Here is a 13421-nt window from a genome sequence, read left to right as displayed (position 1 = left end):
TATCTATCTATCTATCTCTCTATTATCTATCTATCTATCTATTTATCTATCTATCATCTATCTATCATCTATCTATCTATTATCTATCTATCTATCATCTATATCTATGTATCTAGCAGAATAGCTATTGAGTAGCAAACTGTAACATGAAGAAATTGCATAATACTAAAAGGATCAACCCCTGAGAAAAATCTAGCCATTATAAATGCGTATGCAATTAATATTAGAACTTATAAATATATGAAGCAAATATTGATGAACCTGATGACAGAAAAAGACAGAAACACAATAATAATAGATATTTCACTATGCAACATTCACTAATAGAAGAATCTGATAGGTCAATATAAAAAAATTGGGTTTGAATAATGCTAGATCAAATATATCCAACTGATACATAAATAACACCACACCCAACAATAGTATAATTTAATTTTTTTCAAGTCCCATCAAAACTTTACTGAGTTAATCATGTTAGGTCACAAATAATCTTTAAAAAATATAAGAAGATTAAAAAAATACCAAGTCCCCCCCCCCCAACATAGAAGACAAAGTACAAGTATTTAAAATTTTCTAAAAGTTTGGGAATCGATACACTTTTGAGCAACAACTGGGTCAAAATATAAATAAAATGGAGATTAACACTTAGATGGAAACAAAACCAAACTACAACATATTACAAGTTATGAACAGAGCTGGTGGAAGAGTAGTATAGCTTCAGAGCTGGGGAGGTTGAGGAGATGGGGATGGGGGGTGGGGTGTCAAGAGCAGAGAGGAGCCATAGGTACTGAGGGAGCCTGGCCTGGAGGCCAGCATGCACCTTGGTATGCTAGCAGGCACCTCAGCCATTTGTCTTCAGAGTCTTTGGGACCAGACAATGAAGAGGATGGTAAGTTGCTTCAGCACAGCAGAGCACTCTGATTTCAGTGGGAAAATCTGGAAACATACTTGCAAGGAAAAATTGGGAGCTTCCGTGATGAAGAATCATTTGCTGTGGATAATGTCTTAACGGATATTTTCCCTCTTATTTTTAGCACAAAAATTGAAGACAGAATTGTGGCTTGGGCTTATAAATTATTCAAAATCTTTGTCTTTTATACATTTATAAGCACATATTTTTATTTCAATGATTTATAGAATTTCTTTCTCATGTAATTTCTCAAAGGGAAATCGATCATTTTGGTTCTATGTGTTAAAGTGGGGGTGGGGGTGGTGCTTCTGAGTTAGTGGAACATGTCACTGTTTGTATTTCTTTGCTTTCTTTGCCCCTTAGCATTGTTTTTTAAATGGAAAAATATCATTATGGATCTTTGCTATTTCATAAAATCTGCAGGCAGTAACCAAGGTATATAACCCTTCCACTTCAAAGCACAGAGTTTTTCCTTTTCTCTCCTTGTCAATAAAAGTATCTTAAGTTTACCTTAAGGCTGAACATTTATAACCCCCAAAACTAAGTTAAAAAAATAAACTTTCATTTCTTAACTTGTTTGTATCCAAGTTTCTAAAAAGCACATTTTCTGTGCTTACTTACACCTTGAATCTGAAAATTCATGATAACTTCCATATAAATAAAAGAGTAGGAGAATAGTAGCTTAAAACTTTATCATTAATAATGCTTAGTTGCTCAAAGCTTTGTTTGAAGACTTCATTTATCAGCAAATAGAAGAAAGACCAAATCCACAATTGTCTAATTAAAACAAAGTTTATTTAATACTAGCTAGGACAATGGACATTGGTCAGGTTCATACCCAGGTTTCCCAGAGAATGGCACTGTATTAGGTTAGTCAGGTGCTTGTAAAGGCAAAACCCATAAGACTACATACTTCCCACCTTTGTCCAATCAGAAGCAGGCATACATCGTGACATACATACTTCCTGCCTATGTACCTTCCACCAAGGCTCCTCATGCCTACTTGTGATCAAGCACGTTCCGTGCAGTTGGGACATCCAGCCTTGTTTACTGAAGTGAAAACATGTGGCTTTCTTTTCTTACATGAACAATTGCCCTAGCATTCCAGGAAATTATCTATTCTTGGGCAAGTGGGGCTTTACAGGTTAAAGGCATTTTTATTTTACAGATCTCTTAAACATAGTAATTTAAACTTAAACTATAACTTTAGCCCTCACAATAAGACCAGCCTACTCCAGTGTATATAGTTTGCCAGCTTTATCTGCCATTCATGAAGATGTTGCACACCTTCCTGAATGGATGAATGATCAAAAGCAAACCTAATTTCTCCTTGGAAGACTCTTTCATAAAGGCATCCTGCTCCAAAATGTCATTTAACCAATAGTGAGAAGGTAGAAAGGTAAATTCTACATTTCATCCATGCTGGGGACAATTCACTATAAAAGAGAGAGAGAGAAAAGACTTACATGAGGGCCTAGATCCAAAGGTGAGCAAAAAGAGTATCATGTCCTCTTCTTGTCCCATTGATAAGATTGTAGAGTTATAGGAGAGCAGTTGGCTGTATCTGGACTTGGATTTTAGGAAGAAATATGGCCTCACTGCTGTTCTAGTTTCTGCTAAACATGAAAGTTTTTTTTTTTTTGGGGGGGGGTGCATAAATAAATAATTTTCTTAGTTTCTAAATCACTGTATGGTCAAGGATGGTCTCAACTATCTGAAGATAATGTCATCCTCTCCCCTCCGCTTTCTGGTGGTGGGATTACAGATGTGTTATCTAGCTAGCTGCCAAGCCACCTGAAGTTTGGTATCAGCTGCTTAAGGGATGTTGGAAATGCCAGAAACTCAGAATCTGGAGCCATTGAGATATGCCCTTTTCCATGGCAAAAGGTGGCCATGGATACTTTTGGGAAATTAAGTTTAGAGGAAGGAATCTTCACCAAGGAAGAGACCCTTAAGTCTTCTTTAATCCTTGACAACCAGCTGCCAGATGATGGAAGATGAATTTTGTTTCCCACCAGACACTAGTGGCAGTGTTAAGCATTCACTTGGGTGTATTTTCCTCCAATAAGGACTCAGTTTTCTTTAAGAAACTGGCCACTGGAAGTTTGATCCAGCTCTAGTGAGTGAGTATATGTGCAACACCAATTAGACTTGGTGGGATTTTTTTTTTTTGTGTGTGGGGGTACAGGGGTGGGAGGATGGACCTGGGAAGTGTGGGAAACAGGTATGATTGGAGTGCACTCTATGAAAACTGCAAATAATTAATAAAAATAGTGTGTTGGGGGAAAAGGTGCTTGTTCAGGGTTCACAGCCTTTCACTCTGGGGTTTGGATTTGAAATACAGATGTTTTGACTCCTGGCCACTGTGCTCTTGGTCTTCTCCTTCCAGTGAATGTCATTTGACTTCAAAGACTTGAGCAGTTATTAGAAAGCTTGCCTTCAACCCATAATAAATGAAACCCCTCTTCCTGTTTCTCTTCAGTTTCTGCCTTTTGATTTTGAAAACATGATGTTGATTAGGATGCATATCTTTAGTAGGCTCTGAACCTCTCCAGTTCCTTAAAAGGGAATTTATACCAAGCAAGTAGTATTTTCTAATTACCATGATTTTTGCCAAAGCCAATGGGAAAACTGATATATCTATAAAGAGTTTAGAAAGAGAGTTCTAAGGATTGAATTGGTATGTTATTTAATATTTTCTTGGCTTGACTCTACTTATTGGGTTCCTAAACAAAATTCTGCAAATAAAAAATTATTTCTATTTCATATAGGGAATAAGGCAAGAGACACATTTTAGTTTTCTTTCGGTTGACTTGTAATATTTGTACATCCTGAGTGTGATGGCCAGGCCAAGGCAGCATTTCTCTCGCCACACCTTCATGTTTGGAGTTATGAGGTACTTCTCTTTTAAATGTTCATAAAAATAGCACAGGTGATTATGAACTGTAGTCATCCCAACATGCCAAGGAACATCAAAGCATGTCCCTCTACCTGAGTATGCGCCGGTATCCACTGTGCATCTTTCCTTTGCCCTTTCTCTCTGCTTCCTTACCTTCATCACCATCCTACATTTAGATAAAATAAAGTCAGTTCAACATAGTGTATCCTCCCCATTCAGCCATTTCCCTGCGAATGAGCTTATTCTTCATGGTAAATAATCTTCTACTCTATAGAGACCACATTCCTCGACCCCCGTGCATTCACATATGGGCACGTGAGTTGATTCTATATCTTTGCCAATGTGAATAGTACAATAAATATATCCATAAAGATACATCATTGGTGTATGCTGACTTCATATTTTGGACTCCCATCTAGAGGTGATGGAGTTGGAACTGGTAGTACATCTGTTTTCAGGGTTTTGAAGCACTTCCACATTGTCCGCCATGGCTGGACTAGGCACATTTCTCCAAACAGTGGAAGAGTTCCCTTTTCTCTCCACCCTTGTCAGCACTTGGTATTCTCTGTCTTCATGTCAGCCATTCTAGTGGAGTAAAATGCCATCTTATCTGGATTTGCTTCAATTTCTCTGATGGCTAATGACACCGTGTGTGTGTTCGGAAACCTGTTGTCCATTTGTGTCTCTTCTGCAGAGTGTCTATTCAGATCACCAGCACGTTTTAATTAGATTGCTTACTTTGTGCAAAAAAATTTGAGTCCTTTATGTAGTTCTGAACATTAATCCTTTATCAGGTGAATAGTCTGCAGACATTCCCTGCTTCTGACCTCTGATCGCTTCTCTCGATGTGGGAAAGCTCCTCAGCTTGATGAACTCCAGTGCACCCGATTTCTGTTTTGTTGCCTGTGTTTTGGGGGTTAAATCTAGAAGACCATTGCCAATACCATTTGTCTCACAGTGCTTTTCTGGTTTTGTTACACTGCTTTCTGAGTTTGGGCATTGCGTCTTTCACTCTCTTATTTATTTTTTGAGCAGAGGGTCAGGCTTTAGTCCTGACTTCAGTCTGCATGCTACCTTCTGGGCATGCGGTCTTCCCAGCAAGAGTCTGTCTTTCCTCCAGTACATCTTTGGGCATCTTTGTCACCAAGCAGTTGTCTCTAGACTCCTGAGTTTATCTCTAGGCTCTGTATTTTCTCCAGTTACTCTGTGTATCTCCTTTTATACCAACACTATAGTCTTTGGTTAAAATGATGAATTTGGTAAAACTAAAATTAAATTTAAAAATTGATCAAAAACAAAACATAGAACAGGTATTCTTTTTAAAATGGTTTATTTATTATTATTTTATGTGTGTGTTTCTGACTGTATGTGTGTACACCACATGTGTGCAGGAACCCAAAGAAGACAGAAGAGGGCATTGAATCCTCGGAACTGGAGTTACAGGCAGTTGTCAACTGTGTGATATGGGTGCTGGGAATTAAATCCATGTCTTCTGCAAGAGTAGGAGATGCTCACCACCAATGAGCCTTTCTCCAGTCCCAGAGCTAGGTATTTGTGAAGTGTTGGATATGTGTGTGTGTGTGTGTGTGTGTGTGTGTGTGTGTGTGTGTGTGTATACATATATGTATATATTCACAGATCATACTTCATCATTAAGAGAAGTCAAGGCAGGAACCTAAAGGAAGAAACTGAAGCAATGCTGCTCACTGGCTTTCTCAGCTTATATAACCTAGGACCACTGGTCTAGGGATAGCAACACCCACAATGTCCTAGGCCTGCCCTTATCAATCAATCAAGAAAATGTCCCATAAATATGCTCACAGCCGGCCTGAGGAAGGCAATTCCTCAATTGAGATGTTCTCTTTCTAGATATTTCTAGTTTCTGTCAAACTGACAAAAACTAACCAGCATACGCTCATATAAATTAATTTATGAATCAGGCACCATGGTAAGATATTAAAACAATAATAAAACAATTATAATGATATACTGTTATCATAATCACTTAAGAAGCTGGAGAGAGGACTGACTTGGTATTAAGATCACTTGTAGTTTTTGTAGAGGACCTGGATTTGGATCCCAGCACCCACATAGTGGTTTAAAGTTATCCCTAACTCCAGCTGTGGCATGATCTGATGCCCTCTTCTGACCTTTGTGGGCACCAGGCATATGCATGCTGCCCGTGAGTATTTGTAGACCCAACACTCATGCATAGAAAATGACACGAATATTTAAAAAGTAGTAATTACATAAAACTTTGAAACCATTTGCTCCCACATTGTATTTCTGACAGCTTCTTTCTGATTGATGTTAGTCAGTTAGCTACCTTCTGCAGGCCTTAGGAGTTTAACTATAATAGAGCTGTATGATATAATCAGGCTTGTTCTGAAGAGAGACATGCAGATAAAATGCCAGTCATGTTAGGTCCTTCCGGTCTTATCCAGTCATTAGTAGATTTTCTTAAATAATTTATTTTCTTTACAAAGTAAAATTATACTACTAAGACTGTAATGAAGGTGAAATAAAAAGCATCTTATGTTTTTGCCTTTATTTTTTTTTTAAAGATACAACCTGCTAGGAACGTCCAGAGAACACAGTGTGATGATGGTTTTTGTTTTTAGGTATTATTTTCCTCCTGCTTCTGTGTAGTTAAAAAGCAGTGTCTAACTAGTTTTGATCACATCATATGTTCATGTGTGTGTGTGCTTCACAGCTGTATTGGGTAGGATTCTCTATAGAACCAATAGACTACACATATATTATAAAAGGAGACTTGGTAGCATGGCTTACATGGTAAGGGCTGGGTAGTTCAACAATGGGCATCTGTACACTGGAGAGGCAGAAAACTCTAACGGGAAGCTGGGGCCATCAGAGGTTGGAGGGAGCAGCGGGGCCGGTGGGGACGGCGCGGTGGCAGCAGCAGCAGCGGCGGAGGCAGCAGCAGTGAGGGATGGAGAGATGCCCTCACAAGAGCCAACGCAAACACACAGCATGACTGTGTATCTGGGCCATGCACTGAAAGGTGCATACACTCTGACAGAGGGTCTTCCACTTTCAGGTAATCCTTTCTGGAAATGTCTACAGACCCACCCAGGATCATTCTCTTAGTTAATCCCAGTTCCTACCAAATTAACAATCAATATTAACCACAGTGGTTGTGCTGAGCAGATTTATTATGGAACAGTAAAGTAGAGACTTCAGTAATGACCATTGCTGACCACAGTTGTTATCTGGAGAGAAATAAAGAGCATGCTGTGGTTCTTTAGAAAATGGGCTTTTACTTCTTTATCTCCTATGAAAAATTTGAGTAATAGGAAACCAATTATTATTTTACATTAATCATGAGAAGTAGATTGTTAAAGCTTCTGGAGATCTGGCGTACAAATAATTCTTCAACATACTGTTTTTTTTTTTTTTTTTTTTTACCCCTTCTTGAATACGTTCCAGTAACTGGGATCTTGAATCAGGTTCTATTTTCATCTTTCCACTTTTTTTTTTTTTTGGAGGCCAGTAGAGGGCACCAAATCCTCTGGAGCTGGAACTCCAGGTACATGTGAGCTATTCAACAGGAGTGCTGAAAACTGAACCTTGGGGTATCTGTAAGAGCAGCATGTGTTCTTAATCATTGAGCCATCTCTCTAGGCTATAAATGCTCTCCTTTATCTACACCTCATGCACTTATCTTCGGACTTATTGCTTATAGCCACTTTCTCAGGTCTGAAGTGATAGGCTATTGTGGTTTGGGCTATTGACTTGATTAGTGATATTGAAGATCTTTCCATACACATGGTGGCCATTGGAATGACTTCTTAGAAAAAGTCTTTAGATTGTCTTTGCCAATAATCAAGTTATCTGTGGATTTTACTTTTAGTTTGCAAAAAGTGTTTTGTTGTTTGATTGTATGAGTTCCTTACATAGTTTGGATGTTAACCGTTTATTTTTTTGTTTATTTTTGAGATCATAATTTGATTACAACATTTATCTCTTCCTTTTCCTCCTCCAAGCTTCCCATAACTCCCTTCCCACTCTCCTTCAAATTCATGGCCTCTTTTTTTATTGTTACTGCATGCATATGTATTTGTATGTATGTAAATTTTTCTAAATATAACCTGTTGAGTCCATATAATGTTACCTGTATTTACCTGTTTTTAAGGCTTTTGGCACTGAACAAACAATGTGGTCTGTTCTTCCCTGGGGAGGATGCCTCTACTGTCCCCAGCTTTCCTCTGTTTCCTGTAGTCCTTTGTGTAAGGTATTAATCCTATATTATATGTACAGCTTTCTCCCACCACATGGGTTGACTTTCTATTTATTTATTTTTGTTTGCTGTGTAGTTTTGCAGATTGATGTAGTCCCGCGTCTTTATTTTATCCTGTTGATATTTAAGAACTATGAGGTGAAATCCAGTGATTAAAACGCACTACATTTATCAATTTCTATCACAGGTCTCTCTCATCATTACCCACAATCTTGTCTTGAAGGTGACCTCCCTGTTTTGTTACAGATACTGTTCTTTCCTGTTTCAATTGCTGGAGTAGAGCCTTGATCTCGGCAGGAACTCTTGTTTTGCATCAATGGGACCATGCTGTAGGGTTAGTTCTCACTTTTCACCATAGATGTTTGCCTTCAAATAACCATCACCCCTTGAACTCATCATTAAAGGTGACATGACATGTTGTAGAATTTTCAATATGACACAGCTATTAAAATGATATCAATGAGAGAGAAAAAATTTTACATTTTAAATACAGATTAACTAGAGACAGCCTATGGGACAACAAAATTATGAGACAGAAAACAAAATCTACATGTTTTGTTTTGTGTTTCATTTTTCATATGCTCTTTGGTCTGTCAAAGAAAAGGGCAGTGTTCAGCTCATTGTAAAATGTTTTTACAGTAGTTGACAAGCATTTATTACTTGCTTGGTTAGAATGAAGGCTTGGATATGACATTAATCAAATTTTTACAATTGTTCTACCTTCTGAGCTCCCAGAAAACATGAAACCAACAATTTATACAACTTGATCTTTTCTTCTTTTAAATAGTTGATAGAGTCAGATATTTGATGTGAGCGTGAACTGAGTAAGCACCTGACACCTCTCAGGGTAAATGAGGCTCCTGGCTAACCTAGATTTACCACAGAAGACACTTCCTACAGATTTAAGTGGTGAGCAGAAAACAACTCCCATGAGAAGTGGTGTTCCTCCACAATGCACTAATTGAATACCTCTGTATGCAGGCATTGTGTGAGGTAGCATACAATAAAGAAAGGTAAAAGTACTACAGAGTAAAGAAAAAATAAGCCATAGCCAGGTGTATGTCTGCCAGCTTTTAATTTAGATCAACATTTGTGTTTTTAGTATATCTTCCCAGTAGAATTCATTCAAAGCTGTGTATTCAAATAGCTTACTTTTCACACGCTTCTTCAAATGTCATTTGCTTGATGCCCCAGATAAAATATGTAATAACATATCTGTATTTCTTTCCCAAGGGAACTTAAATTCAAGTTTATAAGATAGATATTGAGTAAAACCAGACAGGTTAAACCAAACATATATGGTCAATATCTGTCATAATAAGTGTGATGAAAAAGAGTTCATGGTACCACCATATGTTCCAGAGGGAAGGGGTATGTTTGTTTATTCAGTGCATTGGTTAGAAGGAATCTCAGGATGCAGTTACTATGCCAAGCAGAGGAAAACGAATAGGAAAGTCTCAATGGTGAAACGGGTAATAAATAAATAAACAAATAAAAATAAAAGAATGATGATGTTGGTTCACGCTTCACAGGGTAAAGGGCTCCAAGAAGTGCTCCGGATTTCCAGTTTCATCTTAGGACACAAAAGCACTTGATGTGTTTTATGTGGCCAAGTGAGGAGTGATGTGTTTGTGCGTGCGTGCGTGTGTGTGTGTGTGTGTGTGTGTGTGTGTGTGTAAGAGAGAGAAGGAGAGGGAGAGGGGAGAGTGTGTTTCTGTTACATGGAGTGAGGTAATAAGTATTGTAGTTAGCTGATACTGGGTAAGTTAACTTCTCTAAACATAAATGTGTCTTAAATAAAGCAATGACAATATCTTTATTTTTGAGTACTCTTGAGGAATGATGAAGTAACTAATTAAAAGTGCTTATTCTGCAATACTGGATATATACATTTACGAAGTTATATGTATGTGTATGTGTGTGTTTAATATGAAATTACTTACTAGAAGGGAGATTTGTATCCCATGTTTATTATAGAATTATCACAATTAGATATAAAATGAAAAGGACCTACGTATCTATCAGCTGAGGGATGGATTAAGAAAATATGGAACATGGAAGCAGAATACTGTTTGGTAATAAGAGATGAAACCTTGTCACTCATGGCAATGCAACTGAGACCACAGACAGTTATACTAAGTGAAACAAGACAGATACAGAATGACAAACAACACACAACTTCACTAACATGTGAATGTGCACAAAGACACTGGAGATAGATTTGCAGTTCCCAGAGCCTGGAAGAATAGAGGGAAGGGAAATAAATGTAAGACAGGTTTGATTAATGAATATCAAGTTACAGTGAAGAGAAGAAAGTTTGGATGTATTATTGAACAATTCAGTAACTCTACACAACACTAATATACTTTATATGTATATGCTTTTAAAAAGCTAGGAGAGTTTTGAAAAATTTAATTAAAAATGAAAATTGTTTTAGGAGACATGTATGTGCTTATGTGATTTATATATGAATACATGTATATTCAAATTTCACAGAGAGGCCCAGTAATACATACAGTTTGATGGATGAGTTGAAATGTTAATTACAGAAAAGTGATATGTTAACATCTGGGATTGTGTAAGTACAAAACTATTGTATTAGTGAGTATATCCTAGTGTAGTCTAATCTGTAAACAATGTGTAGACATCACACTGGTCACAACAGAGGAAGAAGGCAGAAAGATTTTTATATTTAAAGAAAAAGCAGTAGGATTCAGTAACAGATGTGTGTGTGTATGTGTGTGTGTGTGTATGTGTGTGTGTGTGTGTGTGAGAGAGAGAGAGAGAGAGAGAGAGAGAGAGAGAGAGAGAGAGAGAGAGAGAGAAACAATGATAGCAACCAGTCCAAAGGGGCTCTAGTCAAAGAGGGAAGGGAGACAGTGAGGTGTGATTGGGGCGGAGGGAGAAGACCGAAGTTTGCTTTGGAACATGCTGAAGGTAGCACTTTTACATTCTCTCAGTAGAAGTGTCAAGTGGGCAGTGAGTTTCACAGTTCTGCAGCTCAGGAAGAAGTGTGGGCTCTGAACGAAGGTGGTAACGGAAGGCATGGGCGGAAGGAATGTTGCCTTGGCGAAGAGCACTGAGTAGGATGGACAGCAGGGCTAGGGTGGAATTTTGAGGAATGCTACCTTTCAACATCTGGAAGAAGGAGGAAGATATAAAATCATAAACCACACCTTAGAAAGATGCTAAGGGACTGGGAGAGAAATCCATGGAAATTTATAAAAATCTGGAGGAAAAAAGTACAGAAGCCCTTGAAAATTGTCTACAACTTTCCAGGCAGGCAGTGACAGAATCCTCTGCTTTCAATACCTCCTGGCAGCATATTCTGCTCAGTGAGCATAGAGGACATCATGAAGTCATTCAAATAGCAAGTATATATGAAGCCACATGTCTTCTTAATGAAAAGATTTACACAATGAAAACATTCATAGGGAATCAGGTAGACTAATTGCAGATCTTCACCACCCCCTAAGCTCCTCCAAATCCATCTCCCAGTCTCATCTGCAGCTTTGCAGCAGACCACCTGCTGAGGCCACCTTTCTCCCCGACCCCTATCTCCAGTAGACCACACAGACCTTCCTTTCCAAACTTCCCTCTCCTCTCACATAGCTCATCCCAGTTTGCAACCCCTGTGGCACTCCCTGGGACCCACATGCCATTCTGGCCAGAGAAGTAGGTAGGCTGAACACAGATCTTGACCTCTTTATCCATAGCTCTAAATCTAATCCCCCAGTCTCATCCCCAGCTCTGTAGCAGACCCCTTTTGTGGCCTCTGTTCACTCTCAGCTCCCATTCCCAGGGGACTAAGCAGACCCTGGTGGAGCACCCTGCTTTCCTCCCTCCTGTGACACCCTCAACCCCCTACTCCCAGACCAATCTCATTCCTACTTATCAGCTCCCAATACTGAGAAACACATTTTACCTGGAATTCCCAATGGCCACATCTATCATGATCCCAGAAGAATCTCCTACCAGGCACCACACAGCTGACACAAAGAACTCCTCTAAGATCCAGAGAGGACAATAGAAACCAAGGAACAAACACCCACCCAACAAAGATAGGACTAGAATTACAATCTTCCCAAACCCAGGTGCCTAGACACAAGTGTAAAACACAACAGAAAACAGGTAGGACAGTATGTCCCTACCAGAGCCCAGCAACCCTACCACAATAGGCCCTGAGTACTGCAACACAGCTAAAGTGCAAGAAAAGGTTAAAATAGACTTTATGAATATGATAGAGGTCCTTAAAGAGGAAATTAACAAATCCCTCAAAGAAATAAATGAAAACACAAAGAACAACAGTAGGAAGTGAATAAAACAGTTCAAAACCTGAAGGTAAAAATAGAATCAGTGAAGAAAACCTGAACTGGGGGAAATTGGAAATGAAAAATGTAGGAACTTGAACAGGAACCAAGAGGGGAAACCTCACAATGGAATACAAGAGATAGAAAAGGAAATTCAGGCATAGAAGACATTATAGAAAAAATGGATACCTCAGTCAAAGAAAATGTTAAATCTAAAATCTCTAGACATAAGAAATCCATAAAATCTTAGACAGCATGAAAAGACCAAATCTGAGAATAATAGGAAAATGGGATGGAGAAAAAACCCAGTTCAAAGGCACAGAAAATACTTTCAACAATATCATAGAAGAAAAATTTCCTAACTCAAAGAAGGAGATGCCTATCAAGGTACAAGAAGCATTCAGCATACCAAATAGACTGGATCATTAAGGAAAGTCTCCTCAACACATAATAATAAAAACACTAAATGCATAGAACAATGAAATAATACATATGTATATACATACACAGGTATATAACAACATATAAAGGCAGACCTATTAGAATAGCACCTGATTTCTCAATGGAGACTATAAAAGCCAGAAGAGCTTGGATGGATGGTATAAACTCTGAGAGACTACAGATGCCAGCTCAGATTATTATACCCAGCAAAACTTTCTAGACAATAGGACATTCTGAGATAAAAACCAAATTTAAGCTCTGTATTTCTGCTCTGCAGTTGGAGGTAATTGATATGTGTGGGCTTGGCACCTGTGGAAAGGGACCTTGTGGTGTGGTCTGAGGAAACCAGAGGAAAAGAACAGAAATCCAGCTTCCATTGCACTAGCCACATACTTGTCTAATCTAGAGCTACTTGAGTGTCAACCTATACGTTTTTGTGGGGAAATCTCTTGTGTACTTTCCACCATGGCACAACTCCAGGCATGTTTCTATACTGGGACAGGAAATACACAGTAGATGATGTTCCTTTCTCAATCCCTACCTTTTCTGAAGATGCTGACCTTAATAACACCATCAATAAATTGCTGGAGACCAAACATGAGC

General features: G+C 38.5%; 1 protein-coding gene across 2 annotated transcripts in view; it reads left to right on the top strand.

Annotated features, from left to right (window-relative positions):
• The window catches only part of Tmem232 (transmembrane protein 232), a 332354-nt gene that overhangs the window by 97683 nt on the left and 221250 nt on the right, over positions 1-13421 (top strand). The gene's annotated exons all lie outside the window — the stretch shown is intronic.

Source organism: Onychomys torridus, chromosome 23 (genome assembly GCF_903995425.1).
Source record: "Onychomys torridus chromosome 23, mOncTor1.1, whole genome shotgun sequence".
NCBI classification, from domain to species: domain Eukaryota; kingdom Metazoa; phylum Chordata; class Mammalia; order Rodentia; family Cricetidae; genus Onychomys; species Onychomys torridus.
This window is presented reverse-complemented; position numbering and strand designations above follow the sequence as displayed.